Source organism: Papio anubis, chromosome 13, assembly GCF_008728515.1.
Source record: "Papio anubis isolate 15944 chromosome 13, Panubis1.0, whole genome shotgun sequence".
Classification (NCBI taxonomy): Eukaryota; Metazoa; Chordata; class Mammalia; order Primates; family Cercopithecidae; genus Papio; species Papio anubis.
Genome location: NC_044988.1, coordinates 64,362,202 through 64,376,246, shown reverse-complemented (window position 1 = coordinate 64,376,246; position 14,045 = coordinate 64,362,202). Strand labels below are relative to the sequence as shown.

At 45.6% G+C, this 14,045-nt stretch overlaps 1 protein-coding gene and 1 non-coding gene across 7 annotated transcripts in view; one reads left to right on the top strand and one right to left on the bottom strand.

Moving 5' to 3' along the window:
• Positions 1-14,045, top strand: part of GNE (glucosamine (UDP-N-acetyl)-2-epimerase/N-acetylmannosamine kinase) — a 58,382-nt gene that overhangs the window by 3,720 nt on the left and 40,617 nt on the right. Inside the window, exon 1 of one of the 6 annotated variants that reach the window (XM_003911503.5) lies at positions 13,470-13,643. The exons of 3 other annotated variants lie outside the window; for them this stretch is intronic. The gene's annotated coding sequence lies outside the window, so the exon portion shown is untranslated. Of the gene's footprint in view, positions 1-13,469; positions 13,644-14,045 lie in introns of those variants that run through there. 2 more of the 6 variants (XM_021927377.2, XM_021927378.2) reach the window with 2 other exon arrangements.
• Positions 5,068-5,212, bottom strand: LOC116270198. Its single transcript, XR_004178114.1, has one exon. It is a non-coding gene; the product is annotated as a U4 spliceosomal RNA (small nuclear RNA).

Genomic DNA, 14,045 nt, shown 5'->3' with positions numbered 1-14,045 from the left:
GAGGCAGAGGTTGCAGTGAGCTGAGATTGCACCATTGCACTCTGCCTAAGCTACAGAGCGAGATGCTGCCTCAAAAAAAAAAAAAAAAAAAAAAAAAAGTTTATGGAGTGCATTATGTCTAGGACAAATTTGTGTCTTCAATGTGTCTTCAATATCTTCCTCCAGATCCTCAATCTCATGGAAATGTCCTGTAGGTGCTACAAATTCAACATATCCAAAATTAAAGCTCATTTTCTTCTCACCTACTCCAGCCCATCTCCAAATCTGCTTCTCTAAGTGCAGTGGTGCAGTCTTGGCTCACTGCAACCTCCACCTCCTGGGTTCAAGTGATTCTCCTGCATCAGCCTCCTGAGTAGCTGGGACTACAGGTGCACGCCACCATGCCCAGCTTTTTTTTTTTTTGTATTTTTAGTAGATGAGGTTTCACCACATTGGCCAGGCTGTCTTGAACTCCTGACCTCAGGTGATCCACCCACCTCAGCCTCCCAAAGTGCTGGGATTACAGACACGAGCCACTGGGTCCAGCCCCTTCTCCACATTCTTATGATTCCATCCTCTCATTCTCTATTTCCATTATTACACTTTAGTTGAGGTCCTGAAATATTATTCCTAACTGATTTCCCTTCTTCTAGTCCTTCCTCCTCTTCCCAGTCCATCTTCTGTAGTTCTAATTAAGCAAATCCGATCATGCCATTTCCCTGATTCAAAACTCTCCCAATTGCCGGGCGTGGTGGCTCATGCCTGTAATCCCAGCACTTTGGGAGGCCGAGACGGGCAGATCACGAGGTCAGGAGATTGAGACCATCCTGGCTAACATGGTGAAACCCCGTTTCTGCTAAAAATACAAAAAAATTAGCCGGTCGTGGTGGCAAGCGCCTGTAGTCCCAGCTACTCGGGAGGCAGAGGTAGGAGAATGGCATGAACTCAGGAAGCGGAGCTTGCAGTGAGCCAAGATCGTGCCACTGCACTCCAGCCTGGACGACAAAGCGAGACTCCGTCTCAAAAAAAAAAAAGAAAAAAAAAAAACCTCTCCCAATTATAGTGAGGGAAAGTCTAACCTCTTTAGTACAACATCATGCAAGGCCCTTGCTGACCTGACCTTGCTCACGTCTTGTCTGCATCTCCCAGTTACTTTCTGCCTCCACACATCTATCTCATAAGACCGCCAAATTTCCCACCTTGTTTTTAAATTCATCATGCTGCTTTATGCTTGACTTATTATAAAGATTGAGCAAGAGTGTTGTGTTACTAAGATCATGAGCCTAGATGGTGGAGGATGACTTGCGCAGGCAGTTCAGCACAAGCAACTTGGCCTAGCCAGAGAGAAAAGAACAAGGATGGCTAGGAATCTTTGGTAGAAGATGTGATCCTCCTTTGACTGAATGTTTATTGACTGTGTTTCTTACATAAGGTATGATTCAAGGAACTATCAGGGAGACAAGCATACCAAATAGGGCTAACTTCAAGGAATTTATGATCTGATTTTAAAAACGTAGGTCATGTATAATGAGGTGACTAATATGACTGATTTTTCTTGGGTTCCTTATAATACATCAGACATCTAATATTACAGTCACAAATATATACATTCAAAGATACCAGGTAATTCATCATAAGTATAACTAATAATAAGTGTGAAGCCAGGCATGGTGGCTCACGCCTGTAATCCCAGCACTTTGGGAGGCTGAGGCAGGCGGATCACCTGAGGTCAGGAGTTCAAGACCAGCCTAGCCAACATGGTGAAACCCTGTCTCTAGTAAAAACACAAAAATTAGCCAGGTGTGGTGGCAGGTGCCTGTAGTCCCAGCTACTTGGGAGGTTGAGGCAGGAGAATCCCTTGAACCCAGGAGGTGGAGGTTGCAGTGAGCTGAGATCGTGCCACTGCATTCCAGCCTGGGCAACAGAGCGAGACTCATCTCAAAACAAAACAAAACAAAAAATTTGAGATAAGTTAAGACAAGTGGTCCAGGAATTCAGAGAAAGAACAGATTATTTTGGGATAGGGTGTTCAGATTAGGTTTCACAATAGAGATAGCATTTGAAACCTGATTAGGTGTAAGTAGCAGACAGGGAAGAGCCTTCTAACTTTAAGGAATGATACAAAGGTAGAGAAAGAACTGTTTGGGGCAGATGGATCCAGGAGGGGAATAATGTTGGTAAGATCAGCAAAAGGTCAGGACCCTTAAATTGTGGAGGACCTTAAATGACAAACTTGTTCCCCCTAGGCATACTTTATCTAGCAGGGAATAGGGAGCCACTGAAGTTTTTCTTAAAGAATTAACTACATGAAAGTAGTCTTTTAAGAAGATTTAATCAGGCAATAATGTGCAAGATAGATGAGAGGAGCAAGGGAATGCAGGCAGGAAGGGCAAGAAGAAATAGAGTAATCCAGGTCTTTGTTAATTCCACTTATTTATTTTATTATTAAAAGATGGGGTCTTACAATGTTGCCCAGGCTGGACTCAAACTCCTGGGCTCAAGAAATCCTCCTGTCTCAGCCTCCCAAGTAGCTGGGATTACAGGCATGCACTATTGCACCTAGGTTAACGCCTGATTTTCTTGATTCTAAAACACTATTGATATAATAGTTTTTATAATAAAAACTCTACCTTAAATGTTTACATCGATTATAAATATTGATTTTAGGTATGTAAAATCACTTAAAAAAGCATCTCAGAATTAAGGAAATAAGATGATAAGACCTGGACTAAGGCCAGGTGCAGTCGCTTATGTCTGTAATCCCAACACTTCGGAAGGCAGAGGTAGGAGGATAACTTGAGGCCAGGAGTTCGAGACCAACCTGGGCAACAAAGCGAGACCCTGTCTCTACAAAAGTTTTGATAAATTAGCTAGGCATGGTGGCATGTGCTTTAAGTCCCAGCTACTTGGGAGGCTGGGGTCACAGGGTCACTTGAGCCCAGGAGTTTGAGGCTGCAGTGCGCCACAACCATACCACTGCACTACAAGCTGGGCTACAGAGCAAGACCCTATCTCTAAGAAAACCCAACAACCAGCCGGGCACTGTGGCTCATGCCTGTAATCCCAGCACTTTGGGAGGCTGAGGTGGGTGGATCACCTGAGGTCAGGAGTTCACGAGACCAGCCTGGCCAATATGGTGAAACCCCGTCTCTACTAAAAATACAAAAATTAGCCAGGCGTGGTGGTGGGCGCCTGAAATCCCAGATACTCGGGAGGCTGAGGCAGGAGAATTGCTTGAACCTGGAAAGCAGAGGTTGCAGTGAGCTGAGATCACACCACTGTACTCCAGCCTGGCTGACAGAGCGAGACTCCACCTCAAAAAAAAAAAAAAAGAAAGAAAGAAAAAAAAAAACCCAACAACCTAAACTGAGACAACATTTTGAATTATTTGAAAGACTGCAAGACTGGATGTTAGAAGTCAGAGAGAGCGAAGATTAAAACATGACTCCGTGATTCTGAGTCTGAATGAAAGTGTGAAGTTAGTACCATTAAAAGAAATAGCAAAGTCAACAGGATAAAATGAATGAACTTTTATATATTGCGTTTGAAGTGAGGAACTATCTAGTAGGCAGTTGAACATATGGGCCTCAAGCTGGGAAGAAAGGCCAGGCTGGAGTATGTATCCCAGGAATTACCTACATGGAAGTGATAGTGGAAGGTTTGAGAGTGAGTCAATTTCTGAAAGAATGAGTACGCAGAGGGGCAGGGGAAGGAGCTAATCATAAGAGCGTGTTCATGTGTAGGGGCAAGAGGAGGAGTAGGGACAAGAAAACAAATAATTTGAAAGGTAGAATTAGATTCATTCCAGAGTAGGGACATGAAAAACATGAGGACAAAGAGGTTGAGGCCTTACGTTCATGCTTAGGATTTTTTTTTTTTTTTTGAGATGGAGTCTTCCTCTGTTGCCCAGGCTGGAGTGCAATGGCAAGAACTCGGCTCACTGCAACCTCCACCTTCCAGGTTCAAGTGATTCTCCTGCCTCAGCCCCTGAAGTAGCTGGGACTACAGGCGTGCACCACCATGCCCAGGTAATTTTTGCATTTTTAGTAGAGATGGTGTTTCACCATATTGGTCAGGTGGATCTTGAACTCCTGACCTCATGATCCGCCTGACTCGTCCTCCCAAAGTGCTGGGATTACAGGTGTGAGCCACCATGCCTGGTCACGTGCTTAGGCTTTATAGATATCAATTATGTATATTTAGAGACGTCTTGAACACTCATGCAGATGTTAAGAACCCCACTTGAGTGCTCCACGGGAATGTCCTTATAGGACCCCTGTTTCATCCTTAGCCACATGCTGACCCCCAAATGTGGTCTATTCTTTTGTTGTTGTTGTTGTTGAGACAGAGTCTTGCTCTGTCGCCCAGGTTGGAGTGCAGTGGCACAATCTCGGCTCACTGCAATCTCTGCCTCCCAGGTTCAAGCGATTCTCCTGTCTGAGCCTCCGAAGTAGCTGGGATTATAGGCACACAGCACCACACCCAGCTAATATTTATATTTTTAGTAGAGATAGGGTTTCGCCATATTGGCCAGGCTGGTCTTGAACTCCTGACCTCAGGTGATCCGCCCACTTTGGCCTCCCAAAGTGCTAGGATTAATAGGTATGAACCACCACGCTCGGCTTCCCACATAACTTTTAATGAGAAGTTTAGAGCATAATTGTGTTGATCCAATTTTTTATAAGAGAGTCAAAGTTAAAGGCAAACTAGTTTTTAACACATTTCCAGTTCTTCTGGATTAGCTGTGCCAATTAAACTTTCTGAATTTCTATTAGACAGGGATGACTGAGCATTCTCTGACTCATCTCATTTCCCAAGCAGCCAGATAAGAAATAATTTATTGGTTTACAATACGATACTTTTTTTTTTTTTTTTTTGAGACGGAGTCTCACTCTGTTGCCCAGGCTGGAGTGCAGTGGTGTGATCATGACTCACTGCAGCCTTGACATCCCAGGCTCAGGCGATCCTCCCACCTCAGCTTCTTGGGTAGCTGGGACTACAAGCAAGCACCACCATGCTCAGCTAATTTTTTTTTTTTTTTTTTGTAGAGATAGGGTCTTGCCATGTTGCCCAGGCTGGTCTCAAACTCCTAGACTCAAAGGATCACAAAAGTGTTGGGAATACAGGCGTGAGCCACTGCAGCCAGCCTGGTTTACAGTATGATACTTTCAATTAGCAATAATCGCACCTCAGATAAACCTCATTGACTATGATACTGCCACTGCGCAAAGCTACAGTATGATACTTTCATAGCCCATAAAGAAAAAATAAAAATAAAAAAAATATATATATATAGTAGAGATTGGGTTTCACCATATTGCCCATGCTGGTTTTGAACTCCTGGGCTCAAGCGATCCACCCAACTCAGTCTCCCAAAGTGCTAGGATTATAGGTATGAACCACCACACCCAGCTTCCCACATAACTTTTAATGAGAAGTTTAGAGCATAATTGTGTTGATGTAACTTTTTATAAGAGAGTCACTCTCACTGCAACCTCCGCCTCCTGCATTCAAGCGATTCTTGTGCCTCAGCCTCTTGAGTAGCTAGGATTACAGGCACCTGCCACCCACGCCTGATTACTTTTTGTATTTTGGTAGAGACGGGGTTTCACCATGTTGGCCAGGCTGGTCTCAAACTCCTGACCTCAAATGATCCACCTGCCTCGGCCTCCCAAAATGTTGGGATTACAGGCATGAGCCACTGCACCCAGCCGAAAAATATATTTTAAAATCCCAAGAAAAGGCAATATTTCACAAAAACAAAGTCATTATGTTAATTTGTACCTTTCTTCTATGATTGGAAAAAGTAGCATAGGGATGGCTCACCACCATAGGTGCTCTAAAAATCTGACTCGTTGTCATGATAAACTGATTGGTAATTGGGGCTACAAATAGTGATTAAGTATCTTAATCAGTACATTTGTAAGTGTATCTTTCAATGTCATGCTCTTGCAAAGCTTAAGCTGATACAGTTTAGGATATTGCTGAATTATTTTCAGCCAATATAATCTTTTTTTTTTGAGACTGAGTCTCATTCTGTTGCCCAGTCTGCAGTGCAGTGGTGCAATCTCAGCTCACTGCAACCTCTGCCTCCCAGGTTCAAGCAATTCTCCTGCCTCAGCCTTCCGAGTAGCTGAGATTACAAGCGCATGCCTGGTTAATTTTTGTATTTTTAGTAGAGACAAGATTTCACCATGTTGGCCAGGCTGGTCTTGAACTCCTGACCTCAGGTGATCCACCTGCCTTGGCCTCCCAAAGTGCTGGGATTACAGGCATGAGCCACTGCTGCTGGCCTCAGCCAATATAACCTTAATCCTTACATGCTTTTCCTAGGAGAAAATAATGGCTTTCCACATGTAGTGTAGCCTCATAAGGCTACTCTGAAACAGGAGCAATTTTCGTTTTTCCAGGGAGGCTATAAACAATCTGGCGTATGCAGTGATATTTGGCTTGTAAGGTGTGTTTTACCTCTGTTTACTCTAGAGTAGGGGGTCCCCAACCCCTGGGCCATGGACTGGTACTGGTCAGTGTCCTGTTAAGAACTGGGCCGCAGGCCAGGCCGGGTGCGGTGGCTCATGCCTGTAATCCCAACACTTTGAGAGGCTGAGGTGGGTGGATCACTTGAGGTCAGGAGTTCTCGATCAGTCTGGCCAACATGGTGAAACCCCATCTCTACTAAAAACACAAAAATTAGCCAGACCACATACCTGTAATCCCAGCTACTCAGGAGGCTGAGGCAGGAGAATCACTTGAACTTGGGAGGCAGAGGTTACAGCGAGCTGAGATTGCGCCACTGCACTCCAGGCTGGGTGACAAAGCGAGACTCCATCTCAAAAAAAAAAAAAAAAAAAAAAAAGAATTGGGCCACATAACAGGAGGTGAGTGAGTGGCAGGCAAGCAAGAATTACCGCCTAAGTTCCTCCTCCTGTCAGATCAGCGGTGGCATCAGATTCTCATAGAAACACGAATCCTATCGTGAACTACGCATGGTAGGGACCTAGGTTGCGTGCTCCTTATGAGAATTTAACGCCTGATGATCTGAGGTGAACAGTTTCATCCTGAAACCATCCCCATCGCGCTTCTCAAGGAAAAATTGTCTTCCAGGAAACCAGTCCCTGGTGCCAAAAAGATTGGGGACTGCTGCCCTACAGACTCTGGTAATTAAAACTTGTGGCTGAGATACGGTATGGGGTGAGATACTTCCCAGCTAGGGAAAGATATTTACTAAACAGGAATATCTAGCTTAATATGGTGATGAATTGCTCAGTTAATCCACCTCTTGTTGATTTCTTCATGATATTGGCTTAGGGCAGAGATGGCAAATACACGGCAACATTCTTGACTCCTTCCATCTCTCTAGAAATCAACATGGCAGACGTCACAGTATATACTCTTTTCCAGTAAACTCTTAGCCTCAGAGTCATTTTTGACACAGTTCTCCAGGCAGCCACCATCAATTGGTTGGAAGTGGGGATCGAAATAAGGTTGGGGATTTTCCTTGGCTCACAGTTTTACTGTTAATAACTTCTGAAAGCAAGGAACAGGGCATCTTTTTTCAAAAGAGGATTTAGGCCGGGCATGGTGGCTCACGCCTGTAATCCTAGCATTTTGCTAGGCCGAGGCAGGCAGATTGCCTGAGCTCAGGAGTTGGAGACCAGCCTGGGAAACATGGTGAAACCCTGTCTCCATGAAAAATAATTTTAAAAAAAATTAGCCGGGCATCGTGGTGCCTGCCTGTAGTCCCAATTACTTGGGAGGCTGAGGCACAAGAATTACTCGAACCTGGGAGGTGGAAGTTGCAGGGAGCCCAGATAGCACCACTGCACTCCAGCCTGGGCGACAGAGTGAGACTCTGTCTCCAAAAAAAACCACAATTAAACAAATAAATACATAAAAAGAGGATTTAAGGATACATGTAGATTAAAATCAGAAGGTTGTTCAGGATTCAAGTTGAGTCAGGGCCTGGATTCTCTCCCCATGGCCTCCCTGTACTACCTTTCACAGCATATCTGCGACTATGTTTTGTTTTGTTTTGTTTTGAGACGAAGTCTCGCTCTGTCGCCCAGGCTGGAGTGCAGTGGCGCGATCTCAGCTCACTGCAAGCCCCGCCTCCCGGGTTCACGCCATTCTCCTGTCTCAGCCTCCCGAGTAGCTGGGACTACAGGCGCCCGCCACCTCGCCCGGCTAGTTTTTTGTATTTTTTAGTAGAGATGGGTTTCACCGTGTTAGCCAGGATGGTCTTGATCTCCTGACCTTGTGATCCGCCCATCTCGGCCTCCCAAAGTGCTGGGATTACAGGCTTGAGCCACCGCGCCCGGCGACTATGTTTTTAAGGTGCCCCATTTTCCTTTCATTTCCAACTGGCCAATCCTCTCTGTATTCCCCAGTTCAAATGCTTGGGAGAGCTACTTTAACATGCACATTAGCTAATTACCATTGTCACTGTTAGCTAGCCACAGGCTTGGTGCCAGGTTTTTTCATGGGTAATGAATAGGCAGCTCTTGAGGAGGCAGCCCATGGACACAGGTGATGTTTTCTTTCTTTAATTTAGTGACGGTTTTTACTTTATGAAAATTCGAAATTCAGCTGTGCTGCTTAGGTATTTATTAACACTTCAATAAAAACCTTAAGAAAAATTTGTGCCAAATAATGTTCTTTTCTTTTTTGAAAGCCTCACTAAACTAATACATCAGGAGAATGCCATAGAGATTAGACCTTGATTTTAAAGATGTCTTTTAAAATATCTTAAGACCTTGATGTGAGCCATTCAGAGAGACGTGGGCTGGATAATATAAGAGTTACGTGAACTCTTTTTTTTTTTTTTTTTTTTTTTTGAGACGGAGTCTCACTGTGCTCCCAGGCTGGAGTGCAGTGGCCTGATCTCGGCTCACTGCAAGCTCCGCCTCCCGGGTTCACGCCATTCTCCCGCCTCAGCCTCCCAAGTAGCTGAGACTACAGGCGCCCGCCACCACGCCCGGCTAGTTTTTTGTATTTTTAGTAGAGACGGGGTTTCACCATGTTAGCCAGGATAGTCTCGATCTCCTGACCTCGTGATCCACCCGCCTCGGCCTCCCAAAGTGCTGGGATTACAGGCTTGAGCCACCACGCCCGGCCTGTGAACTCTTAACTAATGGAACAACTTAGCCAAAAAGTGATGACTGTAGGCCAGGTGCGGTGGCTCACACCTGTAATCCGGGTCCTGGCCAAGGCGGGCAGATCATTTGAGATCAGGAGTTTGAGACCATCCTGGCCAACATGGTGAAACCCCTTCTCTACTAAAAATACAAAAAGTAGCCAGGCGTGGTGACACATGTCTGTAATCCCAGCTACTTGGGAGGCTAAGGCAGGAGAACTGCTTGAACCTGGGAGGCAGAGGTGGCAGTGAGCCGAGATCGTGCCATTGCACTCCAGCCTGGGCAACAGAGTGAGACACTGTCCCAAAAAAAAAAAAAAAAAAGTGATGACTGAGATGAACCTTGAGACCTTGAGATAGGTTTCTGTCATAAAGTGCAATGCTCTAGTTAGTATAGAGGAAATACTGGGTAGTAGTAGCTAAGCAAGTGGGATCAAGGGCTGGGCTCTTCTGTTTAACAGCTGTGCAACCTCAGGCAATTTCGCCTTCTGTATTTTGGTCTTTTTATCTGTAAAGTAGGGGGTATATACAGAATTTACATCTTAATGTTGTTATGAGCACTTATGATTATAGATACAATGTTTAGAATAGTTTAGGCTATTTTAATTTAGAAATGTTTAGGCTATGAAATACATGGGTAGAATTTACAGAGAGGCAGAGTACTTTAAAAGAATTAAATCACCAAATAAAATAAGACAAGTCTATGACAAGAAATGTTCCCAAAGCGGCCAGATGAGCATCTGTTAGGGTGCTGTAGGAAGGTTTCCCCCTCTGATGAAAAGGTTAGATTAGAGGATCTCTTAAAGCCTAGAAATCATTGATAGCCTAATTATGCCTTGAATGCTTGAAGTTATATTTATGGTTAGGGAGTAATCTCTAGAAAAATCTGATTTTATTATACTACAAAGCCATAAGTAATTTTTTTGCAAACTTGTAGAGTTCTCAGACTAAAGTAAAATAAAACCAAATCATACAAACCAAACTTAACTAGTGACGATTTTTGGTATGTCAATTCACAATGTTAAACAGTAAAGTAATAGAAATCCAGAAACATAATATAATTTACCCATAGAAAAGTGATCTCAAAAAGCCAAGAGAAAATGCCTCCTAAGGGTCCTTGCTGCAATTTCATCTCAAGAAAGCAGAGAAGAAAATTCTAAAAAGATTATTCATTTAAGGTTAAATGATTACGGAAATATAAAATTCTCAATGTTGGTCAAACACAAAACTTACAAGTGGCTTAGAAAGTGCATACAATTCTCAAAATGTATTGCCTGCTGTTAAAAGCATTTATATTTATAATTACATTTTTCTAGCTATATTAAGCATTGTTTTTAAAGCACATTACAGTAAAATACACATAAAAAGTACATATATATTACGTATATAATTTGAGTTTTTACAAACTAAACACACCTATGTAATCAGCACTCAGATTTTAAAGACTGAACATTAAGCATTGTTTTTGAAGTTAATTTTTCTTATCTTTCAAGAAGAAAAAAATTAATGTTCTATTCTGCATATCTGGAGGTACAGTATGTAACTTTAAAAGCAACATACCCATCTTGCCTTCAAGTGACTTTCAATACCTCTTGTGGTAGCCAGAATAAATAGCTCCCCAAAGATATCCACATCTTTTTTTTTTTTTCGAGACAGTGTCTCACTCTGTCACCCAGGCTGGAGTGCAGTGGCATGATCTGCAACCTCTGCCTCCTGGGTTCCAGCTATTCTCCCGCCTCAGCCTCCCAAGTAGCTGGGACTACAGGTGTGCGCCACCATGGCCGGCTAATTTTGTATTTTTAGTACAGACGGGGTGTCACCACGTTGGCCAGGCTGGTCTTGATCTCCTGACCTCGTGATCTGCCCACCTTGGCTTCCCAAAGTGCTGGGATTATAGGCGTGAGCCACCGTGCCCCGCCTGGATATCCACATCTTAATCCCTGAACCTGTGCCTATGTTTCCTTATTTGGCAAGAGGGACTTTGCAGATGTGACCAGGACTCTGAGATGGGAAAATTATCCTGGATTATTGAGTGGACTCAATGTAATCACCGGGATCTTTTTAAGTGAGAGAGGGAGGCAGCAGAGTCAGAGATGATGTGGCAAGGGAGGTAGAGGTCAGAGGTGCCATGTGCCAAGGAATGTGGGCAGCCTCTAGAATCTGGAAGAGGTAAGGAAACGGATTCTCCCTGGCAGCCTCCAGTAGGAAGGCAACCCTACTGACACCTTGATTTTGGTCCCTTGAAACCCATTTGGACTCTGAACATCCAAAACTGTAGAATAATAAATTTGTGTTGTTTTGAAGATCCTAATTTTGTGGTAATTTGTTACAGCATATATGAAACTAATAAACCATTTATAGTCTGGTGAGTCTGTGTTCAGATTCATAAATCTCACTGCACATTTAATAGCTTCATGTGGCTCACACGCATCTCAATCATAGCATGCCCTGAATTAAAACTTTACTTCTTTCTTCCCCAACCAGGTCACTCTCCCAGCCTTTCTCATCTTAGTACACAACCAACCACCCAATTACTAATGGTAGAAACCTGGAAGTCATTTCTTTTTTTTTGTTTGCTTTTTAAGAGACAAGGTCTCCATCCGGCACCCAGGCTGGAGTGCAGTGGTGTGACTGAGCTCACTGCTGCCTCGAACTCCTGAGAGCAAGCAATCCTCCCACCTCTGCCTTCCACAGTGCTGGGACTGCAGGTGTGAGCCACCACACCTGGCCCGGAGGTCATTCTTGAGTCTTTTTCCCTGTCATCCCCTTATATCTAACCTATAATTAAGTCTCATCAATTTTACTTCCAAAATAAACATCATATCCATCCACTTCAGTTGAGTTTCACTGCTACCAATCTATTTTCCACACAGCAGCCAATGGGATTTAAAAAAGAAATGTGGGCTGGGAGTGGTGGCTCATGCCTGTAATCTCAGAACTTTGGGAGGCTGAGGCGGGTGGATCACCTGAGGTCGGGAGTTTGAGACCAGCCTGGCCAACATGGTGAAACCCTGTCTCTACTAAAAATACAAAAATTAGCCGGGCATGGTGGCATGGGCCTGTAGTCCCAGCTACTCGGGAGGCTAAGGCAGGAGAATTGCTTGAACCTGGAAGGTGGAGGTTTCAGTGAGCTGAGATAGTGCCACTGTACTCCAGCCTGGGCGACAGTGGGACCCTGTCTCAAAACAAACAAACAAACATCTGATAGCACTTCCTTGCAAAAATCCCTAATGTCTTTTCTTTTGTGGCTAATGTGACCTTTTCGTGGCTCCAAGCTAGCTGCAGGAGAACAAAGAGTTCATAAGTATTTACAAATTAGAGCTTAATTATTAATTGAAATGCATCACAAACTGCAAAAGTTTGATGAGATTTGAAATTTGCTATACAGCAAGAAATCTCAGTAAGCTGTTAGACTTAGTTTCACCTGTGGTACATTTTTAATGCTTGTAAAAAAAAAAAGATGTTAATATTTTGTATCATCAACTTCATTCAAAGTTTCTTGTCAATGGTGACTTAGGAATCTGTTGCCCAGGCTCGTTTCAAACTCCTGGCCTCAAACTATCCTCTCACCTTGGCTTCCTAAAATGCTGGGAGTGACTCAGAAATTTGAAAGGGTCATTAAAAAGTCTTAAAGCTTGATTCGGTGACATGGGCCTGTAGTCCCAGCTACTCAGAAGGCTGAAGCCAGAAAAGATGGCTTGAGGACAGGAGCTCGAGCCCAGCCTTGACAACATAGTGAGACCCTTGTCTCAACAACAACAACAACCCAAAGTCTTATTTATCTTCAGGAGCTGCGCAAGCCCTTTACCACTGCCACGTTTCTCCCTGTATGTCCCTAGGCCTCGGGACTGGCTGGGGGTTCCCTGTAGTGGAGGCCGCCGCTGAACTGATTATAAAGATCAGGAAGGCTCTGCCATGCCTTGGTCATCAATTCACACTCCACCAGTGTCTTCTAGCAGTCACGACAAGGTTTAACGTTAGGGACAGCTGTGGGGTGGCCGCGCTACACGACAGTATTGTTTCGGTCCTGGTCTATGAAATAACTGAAGGAACGAGAGGCGCAAGAAATCCCTCCTTGGGTGCAAGACCAAACAACTACTCCGCGGGAAGACTCGGGCTTCAGTGCGTGTGTCGCCAGCGGAGGAGGACGCTTCGGGGCAGGAGCACAGGCTGCCTGGACAGCCCCGCAGCAGCTCCAGCGCGGAAGATACAAAGGAAGACGCTCCGCTCTGGTGTGCACCCAGCAGGCCTCAAAACACCGCCGGAAAGGGTGGGGGGCGGGAACGGGGGCAGCCAATCACGGGAGCCCTCTCGGGCGGTGTCAGGGCGCGCTCGCGGATTCGGCGCTCCAGGTGGGCGTGGCTGGCCAAGCCGGGAGTGGGGACAAGGTCGAGCGACGAGTCATCTACCCGCGCGCCCGAGCGCGGAAACCGAGGGGCGGGCTCGCGCTCTGCCTGCTTCGTGGCGCTTCGTTCGGCTGTCGCCCGAGGAGCGCGGTGGCGGCGTGGGAGGGAGCTTCTGACTGCGTCTGGTGAGAGCCGCGCGGCGGCGGGGGACTCCGGGAGACCATCCTGCCCACCCCCAGGGCCGCCTCCTCCAGCCTCCTGCCCCAGGCCTCCCCTCCCCGGCCACTTTCCACCCCATCGCGCCCGGAGGCCCACACTGGACCCGGGTCTCGCCCAATGTCCTGCAGGCCTGCACCATAGGGCCCCTCTTTGGCCCAATTCAGGGCTCCGCCATGTGGCTCGGGGTGGGCCCCGATGATCAGGGGAGGGGATGTAGAGGGAGGCCCAGGTTGACTTGTCCCCTGGGACAGTGCTGTCCAGCCAGGGGGGATGCTGAGTGTCCCGTGAGGAGCGGGGCGGGGGCGAGAGAGGGTGGAGAGCTGCCTGGCAGGCAAGCTGTCCTGGTGTGAAAAGCCTGGGCTAAAAGA